This window comes from Anomaloglossus baeobatrachus, chromosome 4 (genome assembly GCF_048569485.1).
Source record: "Anomaloglossus baeobatrachus isolate aAnoBae1 chromosome 4, aAnoBae1.hap1, whole genome shotgun sequence".
NCBI lineage: Eukaryota > Metazoa > Chordata > Amphibia > Anura > Aromobatidae > Anomaloglossus > Anomaloglossus baeobatrachus.
The window spans coordinates 671075915-671100340 of record NC_134356.1 but is presented as its reverse complement, the minus strand read 5'-3'; the positions used below and the strand labels follow the sequence as shown (position 1 = coordinate 671100340).

General features: G+C 40.2%; 5 non-coding genes across 5 annotated transcripts; all 5 read left to right on the top strand.

The window, feature by feature from the left end:
* Positions 1 to 1478: 1478 nt before the first annotated feature.
* On the top strand, positions 1479 to 1552 carry TRNAI-AAU (transfer RNA isoleucine (anticodon AAU)). Its single transcript has one exon. It is a non-coding gene; the product is annotated as a tRNA-Ile (tRNA).
* A 2505-nt stretch (positions 1553 to 4057) lies between these two features.
* Positions 4058 to 4131, top strand: TRNAI-AAU (transfer RNA isoleucine (anticodon AAU)). Its single transcript has one exon. It is a non-coding gene; the product is annotated as a tRNA-Ile (tRNA).
* A 1215-nt stretch (positions 4132 to 5346) lies between these two features.
* Positions 5347 to 5420, top strand: TRNAI-AAU (transfer RNA isoleucine (anticodon AAU)). The gene has a single exon. It is a non-coding gene; the product is annotated as a tRNA-Ile (tRNA).
* A 3150-nt stretch (positions 5421 to 8570) lies between these two features.
* Positions 8571 to 8644, top strand: TRNAI-AAU (transfer RNA isoleucine (anticodon AAU)). The gene has a single exon. It is a non-coding gene; the product is annotated as a tRNA-Ile (tRNA).
* Positions 8645 to 13328: 4684 nt separating this feature from the next.
* TRNAI-AAU (transfer RNA isoleucine (anticodon AAU)) lies at positions 13329 to 13402 on the top strand. Its single transcript has one exon. It is a non-coding gene; the product is annotated as a tRNA-Ile (tRNA).
* The last annotated feature ends 11024 nt before the right edge of the window (positions 13403 to 24426 follow it).

Below are 24426 nucleotides of genomic sequence, written 5' to 3'. Positions count from 1 at the left end.
GGCCAGAGATTTCAGTTTCTAAGTGTTTTTTAAGAAGTTTTGGGCAACTGGAATTCGATATAACTGTAAATATTGACAGCTAAGTCTATCACTAATTGTAATGCAGGCAAAACTAATCCAAGCAACTTGAAGCAAAATAGAAATATAATCTATTGTATGGCCAGAGATTTCAGTTTCTAAGCATTTTTTAAGAAGTTTTGGGCAACTGGAATTCGATATAACTGTAAATATTGACAGCTAAGTCTATCACTAATTGTAATGCAGGCAAAACTAATCCAAGCAACTTGAAGCAAAATAGAAATATAATCTATTGTATGGCCAGAGATTTCAGTTTCTAAGCGTTTTTTAAGAAGTTTTGGGCAACTGGAATTCGATATAACTGTAAATATTGACAGCTAAGTCTATCACTAATTGTAATGCAGGCAAAAACTAATCCAAGCAATGGCGTAATTTACTGGCTCATCACGTGACAAGTTAGAGTGGTTGGTGGCAACATATTGCTCATAATATAAAAAAAGCTTGTCAATTCTCATTTAAGATTTGTTCCTATGCTTTTGATGGGCTCTCTAAGAATTAGTCAACTTTTAATGAACTTGCTCTAATTTTGAGCCAGCTACTGACCTCTCAAAGCTTGATCTGTCCACAGTGAAAGGTAAAATACGTTGAAAGTTGACTAATTCTTAGAGAGCCCATCAAAAGCATAGGAACCAATCTTAAATGAGAATTGACAAGCTTTTTTTATATTATGAGCAATATGTTGCCACCAACCACTCTAACTTGTCACGTGATGAGCCAGTAAATTACGCCATTGCTTGGATTAGTTTTTGCCTGCATTACAATTAGTGATAGACTTAGCTGTCAATATTTACAGTTATATCGAATTCCAGTTGCCCAAAACTTCTTAAAAAACACTTAGAAACTGAAATCTCTGGCCATACAATAGATTATATTTCTATTTTGCTTCAATTCGTTACTCTTAAAATTAATTTACAAACTTGAAATAACTTGGTTAGGGTAAGAGAGTGGCCATGTTACATCGTCGTTAACCTTAAAGTATGACAGAGTAACGAATTGAAGCAAAATAGAAATATAATCTATTGTATGGCCAGAGATTTCAGTTTCTAAGCGTTTTTTAAGAAGTTTTGGGCAACTGGAATTCGATATAACTGTAAATATTGACAGCTAAGTCTATCACTAATTGTAATGCACACAAAAACTAATCCAAGCAATGGCGTAATTTACTGGCTCATCACGTGACAAGTTAGAGTGGTTGGTGGCAACATATTGCTCATAATATAAAAAAAGCTTGTCAATTCTCATTTAAGATTGGTTCCTATGCTTTTGATGGGCTCTCTAAGAATTAGTCAACTTTCAACGTATTTTACCTTTCACTGTGGACAGATCAAGCTTTGAGAGGTCAGTAGCTGGCTCAAAATTAGAGCAAGTTCATTAAAAGAGAGTAGATATTGGGCAAAAGTGGCCGGTTAGCTCAATTGGTTAGAGCGTGGTGCTAATAACGCCAAGGTTGCGGGTTCGACCCCCGTGCTGGCCATTCCTTTGGCTTTCTGTTCACATCCAGTGACTTTTGGAAAAAGATCCGTAGGTTTTATCCATCCAATGTGTAAAATTAATTTACAAACTTGAAATAACTTGCTTAGAGTAAGAGAGTGGCCATGTTACATCGTCGTTAACCTTAAAGTATGACAGAGTAACGAATTGAAGCAAAATAGAAATATAATTTATTGTATGGCCAGAGATTTCAGTTTCTAAGCGTTTTTTAAGAAGTTTTGGGCAACTGGAATTCGATATAACTGTAAATATTGACAGCTAAGTCTATCACTAATTGTAATGCAGGCAAAAACTAATCCAAGCAATGGCGTAATTTACTGGCTCATCACGTGACAAGTTAGAGTGGTTGGTGGCAACATATTGCTCATAATATAAAAAAAGCTTGTCAATTCTCATTTAAGATTGGTTCCTATGCTTTTGATGGGCACTCTAAGAATTAGTCAACTTTCAACATATTTTACCTATCACTGTGGACAGATCAAGCTTTGAGAGGTCAGTAGCTGGCTCAAAATTAGAGCAAGTTCATTAAAAGAGAGTAGATATGGGGCATAAGTGGCCGGGTAGCTCAATCTGTTAGAGCGTGGTGCTAATAACGCCAAGGTTGCAGGTTCGACCCCCGTGCTGGCCATTCCTTTGGCTTTCTGTTCACATCCAGTGACTTTTGGAAAAAGATCCGTAGGTTTTATTTATCCAATGTGTAAAATTAATTTACAAACTTGAAATAACTTGGTTAGAGTAAGAGAGTGGCCATGTTACATCGTCGTTAACCTTAAAGTATGACAGAGTAACGAATTGAAGCAAAATAGAAATATAATCTATTGTATGGCCAGAGATTTCAGTTTCTAAGCGTTTTTTAAGAAGTTTTGGGCAACTGGAATTCGATATAACTGTAAATATTGACAGCTAAGTCTATCACTAATTGTAATGCAGGCAAAAACTAATCCAAGCAATGGCGTAATTTACTGGCTCATCACGTGACAAGTTAGAGTGGTTGGTGGCAACATATTGCTCATAATATAAAAAAAGCTTGTCAATTCTCATTTAAGATTGGTTCCTATGCTTTTGATGGGCTCTCTAAGAATTAGTCAACTTTCAACGTATTTTACCTTTCACTGTGGACAGATCAAGCTTTGAGAGGTCAGTAGCTGGCTCAAAATTAGAGCAAGTTCATTAAAAGAGAGTAGATATGGGGCAAAAGTGGCCGGTTAGCTCAATCAGTTAGAGCGTGGTGCTAATAACGCCAAGGTTGCGGGTTCGACCCCCGTGCTGGCCATTCTTTTTGCTTTCTGTTCACATCCAGTGACTTTTAAAAAAAGATCCGTAGGTTTTATCCATCCAATGTGTAAAATTAATTTACAAACTTGAAATAACTTGGTTAGAGTAAGAGAGTGGCCATGTTACTTCGTCGTTAACCTTAAAGCATGACAGAGTAACGAATTGAAGCAAAATAGAAATATAATCTATTGTATGGCCAGAGATTTCAGTTTCTAAGCGTTTTTTAAGAAGTTTTGGGCAACTGGAATTCAATATAACTGTAAATATTGACAGCTAAGTCTATCACTAATTGTAATGCAGTCAAAAACTAATCCAAGCAATGGCGTAATTTACTGGCTCATCACGTGACAAGTTAGAGTGGTTGGTGGCAACATATTGCTCATAATATAAAAAAAGCTTGTCAATTCTCATTTAAGATTGGTTCCTATGCTTTTGATGGGCACTCTAAGAATTAGTCAACTTTCAACATATTTTACCTATCACTGTGGACAGATCAAGCTTTGAGAGGTCAGTAGCTGGCTCAAAATTAGAGCAAGTTCATTAAAAGAGAGTAGATATGGGGCATAAGTGGCCGGTTAGCTCAATCTGTTAGAGTGTGGTGCTAATAACGCCAAGGTTGCAGGTTCGACCCCCGTGCTGGCCATTCCTTTGGCTTTCTGTTCACATCCAGTGACTTTTGGAAAAAGATCCGTAGGTTTTATTTATCCAATGTGTAAAATTAATTTACAAACTTGAAATAACTTGGTTAGAGTAAGAGAGTGGCCATGTTACATCGTCGTTAACCTTAAAGTATGACAGAGTAACGAATTGAAGCAAAATAGAAATATAATCTATTGTATGGCCAGAGATTTCAGTTTCTAAGCGTTTTTTAAGAAGTTTTGGGCAACTGGAATTCGATATAACTGTAAATATTGACAGCTAAGTCTATCACTAATTGTAATGCAGGCAAAAACTAATCCAAGCAATGGCGTAATTTACTGGCTCATCACGTGACAAGTTAGAGTGGTTGGTGGCAACATATTGCTCATAATATAAAAAAGCTTGTCAATTCTCATTTAAGATTGGTTCCTATGCTTTTGATGGGCTCTCTAAGAATTAGTCAACTTTCAACGTATTTTACCTTTCACTGTGGACAGATCAAGCTTTGAGAGGTCAGTAGCTGGCTCAAAATTAGAGCAAGTTCATTAGAAGAGAGTAGATATGGGGCAAAAGTGGCCGGTTAGCTCAATTGGTTAGAGCGTGGTGCTAATAACGCCAAGGTTGCGGGTTCGACCCCCGTGCTGGCCATTCCTTTGGCTTTCTGTTCACATCCAGTGACTTTTGGAAAAAGATCCGTAGGTTTTATCCATCCAATGTGTAAAATTAATTTACAAACTTGAAATAACTTGCTTAGAGTAAGAGAGTGGCCATGTTACATCGTCGTTAACCTTAAAGTATGACAGAGTAACGAATTGAAGCAAAATAGAAATATAATCTATTGTATGGCCAGAGATTTCAGTTTCTAAGCGTTTTTTAAGAAGTTTTGGGCAACTGGAATTCGATATAACTGTAAATATTGACAGCTAAGTCTATCACTAATTGTAATGCACACAAAAACTAATCCAAGCAATGGCGTAATTTACTGGCTCATCACGTGACAAGTTAGAGTGGTTGGTGGCAACATATTGCTCATAATATAAAAAAAGCTTGTCAATTCTCATTTAAGATTGGTTCCTATGCTTTTGATGGGCTCTCTAAGAATTAGTCAACTTTCAACGTATTTTACCTTTCACTGTGGACAGATCAAGCTTTGAGAGGTCAGTAGCTGGCTCAAAATTAGAGCAAGTTCATTAAAAGAGAGTAGATATGGGGCAACAGTGCCGGTTAGCTCAATCGGTTAGAGCGTGGTGCTAATAACGCCAAGGTTGCGGGTTCAACCCCCGTGCTGGCCATTCCTTTGGCTTTCTGTTCACATCCAGTGACTTTTGGAAAAAGATCCGTAGGTTTTATCCATCCAATGTGTAAAATTATTTTACAAACTTGAAATAACTTGCTTAGAGTAAGAGAGTGGCCATGTTACATCGTCGTTAACATTAAAGTATGACAGAGTAACGAATTGAAGCAAAATAGAAATATAATCTATTGTATGGCCGGAGATTTCAGTTTCTAAGTGTTTTTTAAGAAGTTTTGGGTAACTGGAATTCGATATAACTGTAAATATTGACAGCTAAGTCTATCACTAATTGTAATGCAGGCAAAAACTAATCCAAGCAATGGCGTAATTTACTGGCTCATCACGTGACAAGTTAGAGTGGTTGGTGGCAACATATTGCTCATAATATAAAAAAAGCTTGTCAATTCACATTTAAGATTGGTTCCTATGCTTTTGATGGGCTCTCTAAGAATTAGTCAACTTTCAACGTATTTTACCTTTCACTGTGGACAGATCAAGCTTTGAGAGGTCAGTAGCTGGCTCAAAATTAGAGCAAGTTCATTAAAAGAGAGTAGATATTGGGCAAAAGTGGCCGGTTAGCTCAATTGGTTAGAGCGTGGTGCTAATAACGCCAAGGTTGCGGGTTCGACCCCCGTGCTGGCCATTCCTTTGGCTTTCTGTTCACATCCAGTGACTTTTGGAAAAAGATCCGTAGGTTTTATCCATCCAATGTGTAAAATTAATTTACAAACTTGAAATAACTTGCTTAGAGTAAGAGAGTGGCCATGTTACATCGTCGTTAACCTTAAAGTATGACAGAGTAACGAATTGAAGCAAAATAGAAATATAATCTATTGTATGGCCAGAGATTTCAGTTTCTAAGCGTTTTTTAAGAAGTTTTGGGCAACTGGAATTCGATATAACTGTAAATATTGACAGCTAAGTCTATCACTAATTGTAATGCAGGCAAAAACTAATCCAAGCAATGGCGTAATTTACTGGCTCATCACGTGACAAGTTAGAGTGGTTGGTGGCAACATATTGCTCATAATATAAAAAAAGCTTGTCAATTCTCATTTAAGATTGGTTCCTATGCTTTTGATGGGCACTCTAAGAATTAGTCAACTTTCAACATATTTTACCTATCACTGTGGACAGATCAAGCTTTGAGAAGTCAGTAGCTGGCTCAAAATTAGAGCAAGTTCATTAAAAGAGAGTAGATATGGGGCATAAGTGGCCGGTTAGCTCAATCTGTTAGAGCGTGGTGCTAATAACGCCAAGGTTGCAGGTTCGACCCCCGTGCTGGCCATTCCTTTGGCTTTCTGTTCACATCCAGTGACTTTTGGAAAAAGATCCGTAGGTTTTATTTATCCAATGTGTAAAATTAATTTACAAACTTGAAATAACTTGGTTAGAGTAAGAGAGTGGCCATGTTACATCGTCGTTAACCTTAAAGTATGACAGAGTAACGAATTGAAGCAAAATAGAAATATAATCTATTGTATGGCCAGAGATTTCAGTTTCTAAGCGTTTTTTAAGAAGTTTTGGGCAACTGGAATTCGATATAACTGTAAATATTGACAGCTAAGTCTATCACTAATTGTAATGCAGGCAAAAACTAATCCAAGCAATGGCGTAATTTACTGGCTCATCACGTGACAAGTTAGAGTGGTTGGTGGCAACATATTGCTCATAATATAAAAAAAGCTTGTCAATTCTCATTTAAGATTGGTTCCTATGCTTTTGATGGGCTCTCTAAGAATTAGTCAACTTTCAACGTATTTTACCTTTCACTGTGGACAGATCAAGCTTTGAGAGGTCAGTAGCTGGCTCAAAATTAGAGCAAGTTCATTAAAAGAGAGTAGATATGGGGCAAAAGTGGCCGGTTAGCTCAATCAGTTAGAGCGTGGTGCTAATAACGCCAAGGTTGCGGGTTCGACCCCCGTGCTGGCCATTCTTTTTGCTTTCTGTTCACATCCAGTGACTTTTAAAAAAAGATCCGTAGGTTTTATCCATCCAATGTGTAAAATTAATTTACAAACTTGAAATAACTTGGTTAGAGTAAGAGAGTGGCCATGTTACTTCGTCGTTAACCTTAAAGCATGACAGAGTAACGAATTGAAGCAAAATAGAAATATAATCTATTGTATGGCCAGAGATTTCAGTTTCTAAGCGTTTTTTAAGAAGTTTTGGGCAACTGGAATTCAATATAACTGTAAATATTGACAGCTAAGTCTATCACTAATTGTAATGCAGTCAAAAACTAATCCAAGCAATGGCGTAATTTACTGGCTCATCACGTGACAAGTTAGAGTGGTTGGTGGCAACATATTGCTCATAATATAAAAAAAGCTTGTCAATTCTCATTTAAGATTGGTTCCTATGCTTTTGATGGGCACTCTAAGAATTAGTCAACTTTCAACATATTTTACCTATCACTGTGGACAGATCAAGCTTTGAGAGGTCAGTAGCTGGCTCAAAATTAGAGCAAGTTCATTAAAAGAGAGTAGATATGGGGCATAAGTGGCCGGTTAGCTCAATCTGTTAGAGCGTGGTGCTAATAACGCCAAGGTTGCAGGTTCGACCCCCGTGCTGGCCATTCCTTTGGCTTTCTGTTCACATCCAGTGACTTTTGGAAAAAGATCCGTAGGTTTTATTTATCCAATGTGTAAAATTAATTTACAAACTTGAAATAACTTGGTTAGAGTAAGAGAGTGGCCATGTTACATCGTCGTTAACCTTAAAGTATGACAGAGTAACGAATTGAAGCAAAATAGAAATATAATCTATTGTATGGCCAGAGATTTCAGTTTCTAAGCGTTTTTTAAGAAGTTTTGGGCAACTGGAATTCGATATAACTGTAAATATTGACAGCTAAGTCTATCACTAATTGTAATGCAGGCAAAAACTAATCCAAGCAATGGCGTAATTTACTGGCTCATCACGTGACAAGTTAGAGTGGTTGGTGGCAACATATTGCTCATAATATAAAAAAGCTTGTCAATTCTCATTTAAGATTGGTTCCTATGCTTTTGATGGGCTCTCTAAGAATTAGTCAACTTTCAACGTATTTTACCTTTCACTGTGGACAGATCAAGCTTTGAGAGGTCAGTAGCTGGCTCAAAATTAGAGCAAGTTCATTAAAAGAGAGTAGATATGGGGCAAAAGTGGCCGGTTAGCTCAATCAGTTAGAGCGTGGTGCTAATAACGCCAAGGTTGCGGGTTCGACCCCCGTGCTGGCCATTCTTTTTGCTTTCTGTTCACATCCAGTGACTTTTAAAAAAAGATCCGTAGGTTTTATCCATCCAATGTGTAAAATTAATTTACAAACTTGAAATAACTTGGTTAGAGTAAGAGAGTGGCCATGTTACTTCGTCGTTAACCTTAAAGCATGACAGAGTAACGAATTGAAGCAAAATAGAAATATAATCTATTGTATGGCCAGAGATTTCAGTTTCTAAGCGTTTTTTAAGAAGTTTTGAGCAACTGGAATTTGATATAACTGTAAATATTGACAGCTAAGTCTATCACTAATTGTAATGCAGGCAAAAACTAATCCAAGCAATGGCGTAAGTTACTGGCTCATCACGTGACAAGTTAGAGTGGTTGGTGGCAACATATTGCTCATAATATAAAAAAAGCTTGTCAATTCTCATTTAAGATTGGTTCCTATGCTTTTGATGGGCTCTCTAAGAATTAGTCAACTTTCAACGTATTTTACCTTTCACTGTGGACAGATCAAGCTTTGAGAGGTCAGTAGCTGGCTCAAAATTAGAGCAAGTTCATTAAAAGAGAGTAGATATGGGGCTTAAGTGGCCGGTTAGCTCAATCGGTTAGAGCGTGGTGCTAATAACGCCAAGGTTGCGGGTTCGACCCCCGTGCTGGCTATTCGTTTGGCTTTCTGTTCACATCCAGTGACTTTTGGAAAAAGATCCGTAGGTTTTATCCATCCAATGTGTAAAATTAATTTACAAACTTGAAATAACTTGGTTAGAGTAAGAGAGTGGCCATGTTACATCGTCGTTAACCTTAAAGTATGACAGAGTAACGAATTGAAGCAAAATAGAAATATAATATATTGTATGGCCAGAGATTTCAGTTTCTAAGCGTTTTTTAAGAAGTTTTGGGCAACTGGAATTCGATATAACTGTAAATATTGACAGCTAAGTCTATCACTAATTGTAATTCAGGCAAAAACTACTCCAAGCAATGGCGTAATTTATTGGCTCATCACGTGACAAGTTAGAGTGGTTGGTGGCAACATGTTGCTCATAATATAAAAAAAGCTTGTCAATTCTCATTTAAGATTGGTTCCTATGCTTTTGATGGGCTCTCTAAGAATTAGTCAACTTTCAACGTATTTTACCTTTCACTGTGGACAGATCAAGCTTTGAGAGGTCAGTAGCTGGCTCAAAATTAGAGCAAGTTCATTAAAATAGAGTAGATATGGGGCAAAAGTGGCCGGTTAGCTCAATCGGTTAGAGCGTGGTGCTAATAACGCCAAGGTTGCCGGTTCGACCCCCGTGCTTGTCATTCTTCTGGCTTTCTGTTCACATCCAGTGACTTTTGGAAAAAGATCCGTAGGTTTTATCCATCCAATGTGTAAAATTAATTTACAAACTTGAAATAACTTGGTTAGACTAAGAGAGTGGCCATGTTACTTCGTCCTTAAACTTAAATTATGACAGAGTAACGAATTGAAGCAAAATAGAAATATAATCTATTGTATGGCCAGAGATTTCAGTTTCTAAGCGTTTTTTAAGAAGTTTTGGGCAACTGGAATTCGATATAACTGTAAATATTGACAGCTAAGTCTATCACTAATTGTAATGCAGGCAAAAACTAATCCAAGCAATGGCGTAATTTACTGGCTCATCACTTGACAAGTTAGAGTGCTTGGTGGCAACATATTGCTCATAATATAAAAAAAGCTTGTCAATTCTCATTTAAGATTGGTTCCTATGCTTTTGATGGGCTCTCTAAGAATTAGTCAACTTTCAACGTATTTTACCTTTCACTGTGGACAGATCAAGCTTTGAGAGGTCAGTAGCTGGCTCAAAATTAGAGCAAGTTCATTAAAAGAGAGTAGATATGTGGCAAAAGTGGCCGGTTAGCTCAATCGGTTCACATCGAGTGACTTTTGGAAAAAGATCCGTAGGTTTTATCCATCCAATGTGTAAAATTAATTTACAAACTTGAAATAACTTGGTTAGAGTAAGAGAGTGGCCATGTTACATCGTCGTTAACCTTAAAGTATGACAGAGTAACGAATTGATGCAAAATAGAAATATAATCTATTGTATGGCCAAGGATTTCAGTTCCTAAGCGTTTTTTAAGAAGTTTTGGGCAACTGGAATTCGATATAACTGTAAATATTGACAGCTAAGTCTATCACTAATTGTAATGCAGGCAAAAACTAATCCAAGCAATGGCGTAATTTACTGGCTCATCACGTGACAAGTTAGAGTGGTTGGTGGCAACATATTGCTCATAATATAAAAAAACTTGTCAATTCTCATTTAAGATTTGTTCCTATGCTTTTGATGGGCTCTCTAAGAATTAGTCAACTTTCAACGTATTTTACCTTTCACTGTGGACAGATCAAGCTTTGAGAGGTCAGTAGCTGGCTCAAAATTAGAGCAAGATCATTAAAAGAGAGTAGATATGGGGCAAAAGTGGCCGGTTAGCTCAATCGGTTAGCGCGTGGTGCTAATAAAGCCAAAGTTGCGGGTTCGACCTCCGTGCTGGCCATTCCTTTGGATTTCTGTTCACATCCAGTGACTTTTGGAAAAAGATCCATAGGTTTTATTCATCCAATGTGTAAAATTAATTTACAAACTTGAAATAACTTGGTTAGAGTAAGAGAGTGGCCATGTTACATCGTTGTTAACCTTAAAGTATGACAGAGTAACGAATTGAATCAAAATAGAAATATAATCTATTGTATGGCCAGAGATTTCAGTTTCTAAGCGTTTTTTAAGAAGTTTTGGGCAACTGGAATTCGATATAACTGTAAATATTGACAGCTAAGTCTATCACTAATTGTAATGCAGGCAAAAACTAATCCAAGCAATGGCGTAATTTACTGGCTCATCACGTGACAAGTTAGAGTGGTTGGTGGCAACATATTGCTCATAATATAAAAAAACTTGTCAATTCTCATTTAAGATTGGTTCCTATGCTTTTGATGGGATCTCTAAGAATTAGTCAACTTTCAACGTATTTTACCTTTCACTGTGGACAGATCAAGCTTTGAGAGGTCAGTAGCTGGCTCAAAATTAGAGCAAGTTCATTAAAAGAGAGTAGATATGGGGCAAAAGTGGCTGGTTAGCTCAATCGGTTAGAGCGTGGTGCTAATAAAGCCAAGGTTGCGGGTTCGACCTGCGTGCTGGCCATTCCTTTGGCTTTCTGTTCACATCCAGTGACTTTTGGAAAAAGATCCGTAGGTTTTATTCATCCAATGTGTAATATTAATTTACAAACTTGAAATAACTTGGTTAGAGTAAGAGAGTGGCCATGTTACATCGTCGTTAACCTTAAAGTCTGACAGAGTAACGAATTGAAGCAAAATAGAAATATAATCTATTGTATGGCCAGAGATTTCAGTTTCTAAGCGTTTTTTAAGAAGTTTTGGGCAACTGGAATTCGATATAACTGTAAATATTGACAGCTAAGTCTATCACTAATTGTAATGCAGGCAAAAATTAATCCAAGCAATGGCGTAATTTACTGGCTCATCACATGACAAGTTAGAGTGGTTGGTGGTAACATATTGCTCATAATATAAAAAAAGCTTGTCAATTCTCATTTAAGATTGGTTCCTATGCTTTTGATAGGCTATCTAAGAATTAGTCAACTTTCAACGTATTTTACCTTTCACTGTGGACAGATCAAGCTTTGAGAGGTCAGTTGCTGGCTCAAAATTAGAGCAAGATCATTAAAAGAGAGTAGATATGGGCCAAAAGTGGCCGGTTAGCTCAATCGGTTAGAGTGTGGTGCTTATAACACCAAGGTTGCGGGTTCAACCCCTGTGCTGGCCATTCCTTAGGCTCTCTGTTCACATCCAGTGACTTTTGGAAAAAGATCCATAGGTTTTATCCATCCAATGTGTAAAATTAATTTACAAACTTGAAATAACTTGGTTAGAGTAAGAGAGTGGCCATGTTACATCGTCGTTAACCTTAAAGTATGACAGAGTAACGAATTGAAGCAAAATAGAAATATAATCTATTGTATGGCCAGAGATTTCAGTTTCTAAGCGTTTTTTAAGAAGTTTTGGGCAACTGGAATTTGATATAACTGTAAATATTGACAGCTAAGTCTATCACTAATTGTAATGCAGGCAAAAACTAATCCAAGCAATGGCGTAATTTACTGGCTCATCACGTGACAAGTTAAAATGGTTGGTGGCAACATATTGCTCATAATATAAAAAAAGCTTGTCAATTCTCATTTAAGATTGGTTCCTATGCTTTTGATGGGCTCTCTAAGAATTAGTCAACTTTCAACATATTTTACCTTTCACTGTGGACAGATCAAGCTTTGAGAGGTCAGTAGCTGGCTCAAAATTAGAGCAAGTTCATTAAAAGAGAGTAGATATAGAGCAAAAGTGGCCGGTTAGCTCAATCGGTTAGAGCGTGGAGCTAATAACGCCAAGGTTGCGGGTTCAACCCCCGTGCTGGCTATTCCTTTGGCTTTCTGTTCACATCCAGTGACTTTTGGAAAAAGATCCGTAGGTTTTATCCATCCAATGTGTAAAATTAATTTACAAACTTGAAATAACTTGGTTAGAGTAAGAGAGTGGTCATGTTACATTATCGTTAACCTTAAAGTATGACAGAGTAACGAATTGAGGCAAAATAGAAATATAATCTATTGTATGGCCAAAGATTTCAGTTTCTAAGCATTTTTTAAGAAGTTTTGGGCAACTGGAATTCGATATAACTGTAAATATTGACAGCTAAGTCTATCACTAATTGTAATGCAGGCAAAACTAATCCAAGCGACTTGAAGCAAAATAGAAAAATAATCTATTTTATGGCCAGAGATTTCAGTTTCTAAGTGTTTTTTAAGAAGTTTTGGGCAACTGGAATTCGATATAACTGTAAATATTGACAGCTAAGTCTATCACTAATTGTAATGCAGGCAAAACTAATCCAAGCAACTTGAAGCAAAATAGAAATATAATCTATTGTATGGCCAGAGATTTCAGTTTCTAAGCGTTTTTTAAGAAGTTTTGGGCAACTGGAATTCGATATAACTGTAAATATTGACAGCTAAGTCTATCACTAATTGTAATGCAGGCAAAAACTAATCCAAGCAATGGCGTAATTTACTGGCTCATCACGTGACAAGTTAGAGTGGTTGGTGGCAACATATTGCTCATAAAATAAAAAAAGCTTGTCAATTCTCATTTAAGATTGGTTCCTATGCTTTTGATGGGCTCTCTAAGAATTAGTCAACTTTCAACGTATTTTACCTTGCACTGTTGACAGATCAAGCTTTAAGAGATCAGTAGCTGGCTCAAAATTAGAGCAAGTTCATTAAAAGAGAGTAGATATGGAGCAAAAGTGGCCGGTTAGCTCAATCGGTTAGAGCATGGTGCTAATAACACCAAGGTTGCGGGTTCGACCCCCGTGCTGGCCATTCCTTTGGCTTTCTGTTCACATCCAGTGACTTTTGGAAAAAGATCCGTAGGTTTTATCCATCCAATGTGTAAAATTAATTTACAAACTTGAAATAACTTGGTTAGAGTAAGAGAGTGGCCATGTTACATCATCGTTAACCTTAAAGTATGACAGAGTAACGAATTGAGGCAAAATAGAAATATAATCTATTGTATTGCCAGAGATTTCAGTTTCTAAGCATTTTTTAAGAAGTTTTGGGCAACTGGAATTCGATATAACTGTAAATATTGACAGCTAAGTCTATCACTAATTGTAATGCAGGCAAAACTAATCCAAGCGACTTGAAGCAAAATAGAAAAATAATCTATTTTATGGCCAGAGATTTCAGTTTCTAAGTGTTTTTTAAGAAGTTTTGGGCAACTGGAATTCGATATAACTGTAAATATTGACAGCTAAGTCTATCACTAATTGTAATGCAGGCAAAACTAATCCAAGCAACTTGAAGCAAAAGAGAAATATAATCTATTGTATGGCCAGAGATTTCAGTTTCTAAGCGTTTTTTGAGAAGTTTTGGGCCATTGGAATTCGATATAACTGTAAATATTGACAGCTAAGTCTATCACTAATTGTAATGCAGGCAAAAACTAATCCAAGCAATGGCGTAATTTACTGGCTCATCACGTGACAAGTTAGAGTGGTTGGTGGCAACATATTGCTCATAATATAAAAAAAGCTTGTCAATTCTCATTTAAGATTGGTTCCTATGCTTTTGATGGGCTCTCTAAGAATTAGTCAACTTTCAACGTATTTTACCTTTCACTGTGGACAGATCAAGCTTTGAGAGGTCAGTAGCTGGCTCAAAATTAGAGCAAGTTCATTAAAAAAGAGTAGATATGTGGAAAGACGTGGCCGGTTAGCTCAATCGGTTAGAGCACGGTGCTAATAATGCCAAGGTTGCAGGTTCGACCCCCGTGCTGGCCATTCCTTTGGCTTTCTGTTCACATCCAGTGACTTTTGGAAAAAGATCCGTAGGTTTTATCCATCCAATGTGTAAAATTAATTTACAAACTTGAAATAACTTGGTTAGAGTAAGAGAGTGGCCATGTTACATCGTCGTTAACCTTAAAGTATGACAGAGTAACGAATTGAAGCAAAATAGAAATATAATCTATTGTATGGCCAGAGATTTCAGTTTCTAAGTGTTTTTTAAGAAGTTTTGGGCAACTGGAATTCGATATAACTGTAATTATTGACAGCTAAGTCTATCACTAATTGTAATGCAGGCAAAAGCTAATCCAAGCAATGGCGTAATTTACTGGCTCATCACGTGACAAGTTTGAGTGGTTGGTGGCAACATATTGCTCATAATATAAAAAAAGCTTGTCAATTCTCATTTAAGATTGGTTCCTATGCTTTTGATGGGCTCTCTAAGAATTAGTCAACTTTCAATGTATTTTACCTTTCAATGTGGACAGATCAAGCTTTGAGAGGTCAGTAGCTGGCTCAAAATTAGAGCAAGTTCATTAAAAGAGAGTAGATATGGAGCAAAAGTTGCCGGTTAGCTCAATCGGTTAGAGCGTGGTGCTAATAACGCCAAGGTTGCGGGTTCGACCCCCGTGCTGGCCATTCCTTTGGCTTTCTGTTCATATCCAGTGACTTTTGGAAAAAGATCCGTAGGTTTTATCCATCCAATGTGTAAAATTAATTTACAAACTTGAAATAACTTGGTTAGAGTAAGAGAGTGGCCATGTTACATCGTCGTTAACCTTAAAGTATGACAGAGTAACGAATTGAAGCAAAATAGAAATATAATCTATTGTATGGCCAGAGATTTCAGTTTCTAAGCGTTTTTTAAGAAGTTTTGGGCAACTGGAATTCGATATAACTGTAAATATTGACAGTTAAGTCTATCACTAATTGTAATGCAGGCAAAAACTAATCCAAGCAATGGCGTAATTTACTGGCTCATCAAGTGACAAGTTAGAGTGGTTGGTGGCAACATATTGCTCATAATATAAAAAAAGCTTGTCAATTCTCATTTAAGATTGGTTCCTATTAGTGATGAGCGAGTACTAAAAAGCTCGGGTGCTCGAAGCTCGGGCCGAGCCTCCCAAGATACTCGTGTACTCGGCCCGAGCAACGAGCCCAATGTTATCCTATGGGAGACCCGAGTATTTTTGTGAAATGACCACCGGCAGCATGTAGAAACCCTAAAAATGGCACAAAAGTCTCAGACGAGTGCTCAAATGACATGGCAACAGCATGGGGAAGACCCCTTGAAGCATTTATCACTCAAAAGTCACAGCTGTGAACAATTTTGTCCGCGTTTTACGCCATTTTTACAGACTCACCAGAAAACCTTCCAAAATGACACCAAAATGATTTTTCATGGCGGAAATGTTAAGGGCACATACCCAATAGTGAGATAGAGCTAATGTATGTTACTTTTTGAGATCAATACATGAAAGATTTTACGTAAAACATTGTGTGGCACTCCGATGTCCCTGAGAAGAGACGTACATAAAGGCCTCTGAGTCTAATGTGCCCATTTTGAGGAACTGAGTCTTTGTAGTATTTTCCTTTGCCAGGGCAGTCCAAAATTGTGAGGTTCACCAATGCCCCTGCATACAGACGTGCATGATGGCCTGTAAACCTGAAGTGCCCATTGTAAGGAAGTGGGTCTATTGTAGTATAGCCCTTAGACAGGGCAGCCAAAAATTGGGAGGCTCCACGTTGTCCCTGGATAGAGACGTGCATGACGGCCTCAAAACATTAAGTGTCCATTGTCAGGAAGTGGGTTTATTATAGTATAGCCCTTAGGCAGGGCAGCCAAAAATTGGGAGGCTCCACGTTGTCCCTGGATAGAGACGTGCATGAGGGCCTGTAAACCTGAAGTGCCCATTGGAAGGAAGTGGGTCTTTTGTAGTATAGCCCTTTGGCAGGGCAGCCAAAAATTGGGAGGCTCCACGTTGTTCCTGGATAGAGACGTGCATGAGGGCCTCAAACCATTAAGTGTCCATTGTCAGGAAGTGGGTGTATTATAGTATAGCCCTTAGGCAGGGCAGCCAAAAATTGGGAGGCTCCACGTTGTCCCTGGATAGAGACGTGCATGAGGGCCTGTAAACCTGAAGTGCCCATTGGAAGGAAGTGGGTCTTTTGTAGTATAGCCCTTTGGCAGGGCAGCCAAAAATTGGGAGGCTCCACGTTGTCCCTGGATAGAGACGTGCATGAGGGCCTCAAAACATTAAGTGTCCATTGTCAGGAAGTGGGTCTTTTGTTGTATAGCCCTTTGGCAGGGCAGCCAAAAATTGGGAGGCTCCACGTTGTCCCTGGATAGAGACGTGCATGAGGGCCTGTAAACCTGAAGTGCCCATTGGAAGGAAGTGGGTCTTTTGTAGTATAGCCCTTTGGCAGGGCAGCCAAAAATTGGGAGGCTCCACGTTGTCCCTGCATAGAGACGTGCATAAGGGCCTCAAAACATTGTTCCCATTGCAAAGGAGCGGGTCTCCTGTCGTTGTAATGTCCATTGTGCAAAGAATGGGCGAAAAAATTTACCACTGGGGGTATACCTGAAACAAAGGCCTAACTCTTGTAATGGTCATCATGGTGGCGCATGAGGAGAAGGAGGAGCAGTCCAGCGATTATCCAAAGTCCAGAAGTGTGTACCCATGGGTGACTGGAGGTACATGGCAAATTCCCGTTACAAACTTTAAATTCCGCTCTCATTTGCTGGTGGTGTGGTGAAGTCTGGCCCAATCCAACCCTTGTTCATCTTGATCAGAGTCAGCCTGTCAGCATTTTCAGTTGACAGGCGGGTGCGTTTATCTGTAATGATTCCACCTGCGGCACTAAAAACACGCTCTGACAAAAACACGCTAGCGGCAGGGCAGGCCAGGACTTCCAAGGCGTAGAGAGCCAATTTATGCCACGTGTCCACCTTGGATACCCAATAATTGTAAGGCACAGAGGAATGTCGGAGTACAGTTGTTCGATCTGCAAGGTACTCCTTGAGCATCTGGGCAAACTTAGGATTTCTTGTGGCACTACCCCGCACCTCAGGGGCTGTGGTACGTGAGGGGCTGAGAAAACTGTCCCACATCTTAAAGACTGTTCCCCTACCTCTGGCGGATTGGACTTGTGCCTCTCTCGGCTGTACGCCTTGGTTGTCCACTGATTCCTGACCTATGCCGCTAGCGTTTTGTGAGGGGAATGCTTTGCCTACTTCCGTGACTATGGCCTTGCTGCATTTTGGTTGACCTCTCCGCCTCGGGAATAAGAGACATAAAGTTCTCCTTGTAGCGTGGGTCTAACAGTGTTACCAACCAGTATGGATTGTCGGCCAAGATGTTCTTAACGCGAGGGTCACGAGACAGGCAGCTTACCATAAAGTCAGCCATGTGCGCCAGACTCTTAACAGCCAGGACTTCAGTAGCCTGACCAACACGTTGACTGAACATGCTGTCCTCCTCCTCCTCCTCCTCCTCCTCATCTACCCTGTCCTCCGGCCAGCCACGCTGAACCGAGGATATGACTGGTGTGCATGTCATATCCTCAATTTGGCCGGAGATTTGCTCCATGTCTTCATCCTCCTCCTCGTCATAGTCCTCCACTGCACGTTGTGATGAGACGAGGCTGGGCTGTGTGTTATCACCCACACCCACTACTGTTTCTTGCTGCAACTCATCGCGCTCCGCCTGCAATGCATCATGTTTGGTTTTGAGCAGAGACCGTTTTAGAAGGCAGAGTAGCGGTATGGTGACGCTAATAATGGCGTCATCACCACTCACCATCTTGGTGGAGTCCTCAAAGTTTTGGAGGATGGTACATAGGTCGGACATCCATCTCCACTCCTCAGGTGTTATGTGTGGAGTTTGACCCATTTCCCGACGGCTTAGGTGATGCAGGTACTCAACAACTGCCCTCTTCTGCTCACATATCCTGACCAACATGTGCAGAGTTGAATTCCAACGCGTGGGGACATCACACACCAGTCTGTGAGCCGGAAGATGCAAACTGCGCTGAAAGCCGGCAAGGCCGGCTGAAGCAGTAGGTGACTTTCGAAAATGTGCAGACAGGCGGCAAACTTTTACCAGCAGATCAGACAGCTCTGGGTATGACTTTAGAAACCGCTGAACCATGAGGTTGAGCACATGGGCCACGCATGGAACATGTGTCAGCTGGCCTCGCCTCAAAGCCGCCACCAGGTTCTGGCCATTGTCACACACGACCTTTCCTGGCTTTAGGTTCAGAGGTGTGAGCCAGTGATCTGCCTGCTGTTTCAGAGCTGTCCACAGCTCTTCTGCATTGTGGGGTTTGTCACCTATGCAGATTAGCTTCAGCACAGCCTGTTGCCGCTTCGCCGAGGCAGTGCTGCAGTGCTTCCAGCTTGGGACTGGTGTGGAGGGTACAGTGGATGAGGATGTGCAGGAGGAGGAGGAGGCTGAAGAGCATGACATTCCGGAGCTGTAGAGTGTGGGTGAAACACTGACTGAGGTAGGGCCTGCAAACCTTGGTGTGGGAAGGACGTGTTCCGTCCCTCGCTCAGACTGGGTCCCAGCTTCCACAATATTAACCCAGTGTGCCGTCAACGAGATGTAGCGGCCTTGCCCACAAGCACTTGTCCACGTGTCTGTGGTTAGGTGGACTTTGGGTGAAACAGCGTTGTTCAGGGCACGTGTGATGTTTTGTATACGTGGTTATGCAACGCGGGGACGGCACACCGGGAGAAATAGTGGCGGCTGGGGACCGAGTAACGTGGGACAGCTGCCGCCATCAGGTCGCGGAATGCTTCTGTCTCCACCAGCCTAAAAGGCAACATTTCTAGCGCAAGCAGTCGCGAAATGTTAGCATTTAGAACTGTGGCATGTGGGGTGTTGGCAGTGTATTTGCGCCTGCGTTCAAAGGTTTGTCATTGGATTGTCATTTTAAATAAACACTTGTACCTTGCCCCTCCCCCCATCTCATTGTAGATTGTAAGCTCTCACGAGCAGGGTTGCCATTTTTCCTTTTAAATATTGTAGCCTCTATAATTGTTACTTGTTTGTATATGTTTATGTATATGATATGTATATGTTCCTCCTGAATTGTAAAGCGCTGCGGAATATGTTGGCGCTATAGAAATAAAGATTATTATTATTATTATTATTAAAGGTTTGCTGAATGGATAACTGAACGCTGCGCTGGGACAAGGACGTGCTTGATGATGGTGTTATTTCTGCGTAAGCAACTGCAGGTGCAGGACCGGAGGAGGCTTGTTCGCAGGCAGCATGGACAGGGGATTGGCTCGCATGCACAACCAGCGAAGACGTAGCAGTGACATCAGCAAGCACTGCTCCTCGACTCTGTTGTACTTCCCACAAAGTCGGGTGCTTGGCTGACATGTGCCTGATCATGCTGGTGGTGGTCAGGCTGCTAGTTTTGGTACCCCTGCTGATGCTGGCACGGCAGGTGTTGCAAATGGCCTTTTTAGAATCATCTGGAGCCAACTTAAAAAACTGCCAGACTCGGGAAGACCTAACATTTGTACAGGCACCTTGTGTCGTGTTGTTGTTCCGGGGAACGGTTGCCTGACTTCTGCCTGGAGCCACCACCCTGCTTCTTACTGCCTGTTGGGATGCTACGCCTCCCTCCCCCTGTGCACTGCTGTCCTCGCTCTGCATATCCTCCTGCCAGGTTGGGTCAGTTACTGGATCATCCACCACGTCGTCTTCCTCTTCCACACCCTGCTCCTCCTCCTGACTTCCTGACAATTGTGTCTCATCATCGTCCACCCCTTGTTGAGACACGTTGCCAACTTCGTGAGAACGTGGCTGCTCAAATATTTGGCCATCTGTACATACGATCTCCTCATGACCCACTTCAGCATGAGCTGGCGAGAGGCCAGAATGTGCGAACGGAAACGTGAACAGCACTTCCGAGTGTCCAAGTGTGGGATCATTAATGTCTGAGGACGTGTACTCAGCCTTGTGGTAGGAAGGAGGATCAGGTTCTGAAATGTGCGGTGCAGTATCACGGCTACTGACACTTGACCGTGTGGAAGACAGAGTGTTTGTGGTGGTGCCAATCTGACTGGAAGCATTATCCGCTATCCAACTAACAACCTGTTGACACTGGTCTTGGTTCAAGAGCGGTGTACTGCTGCGGTCCCCAAGAATTTGGGACAGGACGTGCGAGCGACTAGATGTGGCCCTTTGTTGTGGCAAAATTAGAGCTTGCCCACGACCTCGGCCTCTGCCTGCACCACCATCACGTCCACTTCCTTGTTCCTTGCCAACGCCCTTGCGCATTTTGCAATGCTGTGCTGACGTGTATTCACTAGACTTGGGCGTTATATCAAAGTTTGTGCAAATCGTGCACCTGTACGCTGCCACCGACAGGCACACACGTGCGGTTTTTAAATGCAAGCACGGACGCACTAAGAACCTAACACAGGTTTTAGGAGCAAAAATTAATGACGAGAACTCTGACACTATCAACCACTGCTGACTGATGTGTATTATACACTACACTTGTGCGTTATATAATAGTTTGGTAAAAACGCACACAAGTGCACCTGTACGCTGCCACCAACAGGCACACACGTGCGGTTTTTAAATGCAAGCACGGACGCACTAAGAACCTAACACAGGTTTTAGGAGCAAAAATAAATGACGAGAACTCTGACACTATCAGCCACTGCTGACTGACGTGTATTATATACTACACTTGTGCGTTATATAATAGTTTGGTAAAAACGCACACAAGTGCACCTGTACGCTGCCACCCACAGGCACACACGTGCGGTTTTTAAATGCAAGCACGGACGCACTAAGAACCTAACACAGGTTTTAGGAGCAAAAATTAATGATGAGAACTCTGACACTATCAGCCACTGCTGACTGACGTGTATTATACACTACACTTGTGCGTTATATAATAGTTTGGTAAAAACGCACACAAGTGCACCTGTACGCTGCCACCGACAGGCACACACGTGCGGTTTTTAAATGCAAGCACGGACGCACTAAGAACCTAACACAGGTTTTAGGAGCAAAAATTAATGACAAGAACTCTGACACTATCAGCCACTGCTGACTGACGTGTATTATACACTACACTTGTGCAGTGGGGGTTAGCCGCCAGTAGCTGCTTGGATTACCCTTAGCTAGCAATACAAAAAATACAGCGGGAGCCCATATATATTTTTTTTAATTATTTATTTAAATAACTAAAAATAAAATGGGCTTCCCTGTATTTTGATTGCTAGATATCACAGTGCTGTAAAAATAAATCTTTAAAAAAATGACGTAGCGCTCCGCGGTATTTTTGATTCTCAGCGCAGATAAAGCAGACAGCTATGGGTTGCCACCCCCATCTGCCTGCCGTTACCTTGGTTGGCAATCAAAATACAGGGAAGCCCATTAATTTTTTCTATTTAAAAAATGGTTAAAAAAAAAATGACGTTGGGTCCCCCCATTTTTGATAGCCAGCTAGGGTAAAGCAGACGGCTGTAGCCTGAAAACCACAGCTGGCAGCTTTACCGTGGTTGGGGATCCAATGTGGAGGTCCCCTCAGGCTCTTTTTTATAATTATTTTATAAATATTAATCATTACACAATAAAAGTAGGGTCCCCCCCAAATTGGATCACCAGCCAAGGTAAAGCGGACAGCTGTGGTCTGGTATTCTCAGGGTGGGAAGGTCCATAGTTATTGGGCCTTCACAGCCTAAAAATAGCAGGCTGCAGGCACCCCAGACGTGGCGCATCCACTAGATGCGCCAATCCTGGCGCTTCACCCCAGCTCATCCCGTGCCCTGGTGCAGTGGCAAACGGGGTAATAAATCGGGTTGATACTAGCTGTAAAGTCACCTGAGATCAAGCCCAGCAGTTTGTGATGTCATGGCGTCTATTAGATACCCAACATCATAAACTGTCAGTACTAACAAAAAAAAAAATCGACAAAAGAAATTTATTTGAAAAAACAGTCCCCAAAACATTTCCTCTTTCACCAATTTATTGTAAGAAAAAAAATAAAAGGGTCCCACGACGACTCTGGACCGTCTAGAATATGGGGGGGAGACACTCAGGGAACGTATCCCCCATTTTCTAGGAGTGCGGACCCTTCATGTGAGGAGTGTGGGTGCAATGAATCTGCACTCACTCTCCCCGGGTCCACAGCAGCAGAGTCCATGTCGTAATGGTTGCTACCAAAGCTGCAATGCCCTGCTCATGAGGTAAGGGCATGCCTAATCAGGAGAACTACTGTAGAGGAAGCTCTACTCACTGGTATATAGGTGCTCAGAGGTAATAATAGATAAAATTAGTGAGTAACCTCGGCACTCTAAATCTCCCAGACTAAGTCAGTAAGCCACAACGGATAGTAATGCAAAATCACTCTTTATTGGTCCGTATTAAGAAAAAAAAAATTTTCATAAGCATATATGTTTTTGTCCAAAACAAGTTACAAATGACGTTTCAGCCTGAGCCTTCGTCAGATTGGACTTAGCTGCATGTAATCATGAAAAATGACAATAATCAGTATCACATAAGAGTGAGAGAACAATAACATAAACTTGAACAATGTAGAGGTACAATTGGGATGCAGCAAAAAAATTGCAACACAGCAAGAAATGAAACACATGATACAAATGTCATAATACAGTACAAGGACAATATAGTAATGACAAATATGGGGTCAGAGTAGGCTTAGACAGCTCTGATACGAAAGAGATGTCAATCATAAAGTAACATGTGCAGTAGGTGTAGAGCTACAGTATGCATGGCAGAGCTAATGGGTAGACCGACCATAGAAAAAGAACGGAGAAAAAGTGGAGAAAAAGTGGAGAAAAAAATGGAGAAAAGGTGGAGAAAAAAATGGAGAAAAAGTGAAGAATAAGTGGAGAATAAGTGGAGAATAAGTGGAGAAAAAAATGGAGAAAAAGTGGGGAATAAGTGGAGAAAAAGTGGAGAAAAAGTGGAGAAAAAGTGGAGACAAAGTGGAGAAAAAGTGGAGAAAAAGTGGAGAATAAGTGGAGAAAAAAAAGGAGAAAAAGTGGAGAAAAAGTGGAGAAAAAGTGGAGAAAAAAGTGGAGAAAAAAATGGAGAAAAAAAGGAGAAAAAATGGAGAAAAAGTGGAGAAAAAAATTGGAGAAAAAATGGAGAAAAAGTGGAGAATAAGAGGAGAATAAGTGGAGAAAAAGTGGAGAAAAAGTGGAAAATAAGTGGAGAAAAAGTGGAGAAAAAGTGGAGAAAAAGTGGAGAATAAGTGGAGAATAAGTGGAGAAAAAGTGGAGAAAAAGTGGAGAAAAAGTGGAGAAAAAGTGGAGAAAAAGTGGAGAATAAGTGGAGAAAAAGTGGAGAAAAAGTGGAAAATAAGTGGAGAAAAAGTGGAGAAAAAGTGGAGAAAAAGTGGAGAAAAAGTGGAGAAAAAGTGGAGAATAAGTGGAGAATAAGTGGAGAAAAAGTGGAGAAAAAGTGGAGAAAAAAATGGAGAAAAAGTGAAGAAAAAGTGGAGAAAAAGTGGAGAAAAAGTGGAGAAAAAAATGGAGAAAAAGTGGAGAAAAAGTGGAGAAAAAGTGGAGAAAAAGTGGAGAAAAAGTGGAGAAAAAAATGGAGAAAAAGTGGAGAAAAAGTGGAGAAAAAGTGGAGAAAAAGTGGAGAAAAAAATGGAGAAAAAGTGGAGTAAAAATGTAGAAAAAGTGGAGAAAAAGTGGAGGAAAAAGTGGAGAAAAAGTGGAGAAAAAAATGGGGAAAAAGTGGAGAAAAAGTGGAGAAAAAATGGAGAAAAACAAGGAGAAAAAGTGGAGAAAAAATGGAGAAAAAGTGGAGAAAAAGTGGAGAAAAAGTGGAGAAAAAGTAGAGAAAAAAATGGAGAAAAAGTGGAGAAAAAAATGGAGAAAAAGTGGAGAAAAAAATGGAGAAAAAGTGGAGAAAAAGTGGAGTAAAAATGGAGAAAAAGTGGAGAAAAAATGGAGAAAAAAATGTACAAAAAGTGGAGAAAAAAATGGAGAAAAAGTGGAGAATAAGTGGAGAAAAAGTGGAGAAAAAAATAGAGAAAAAGTGGAGA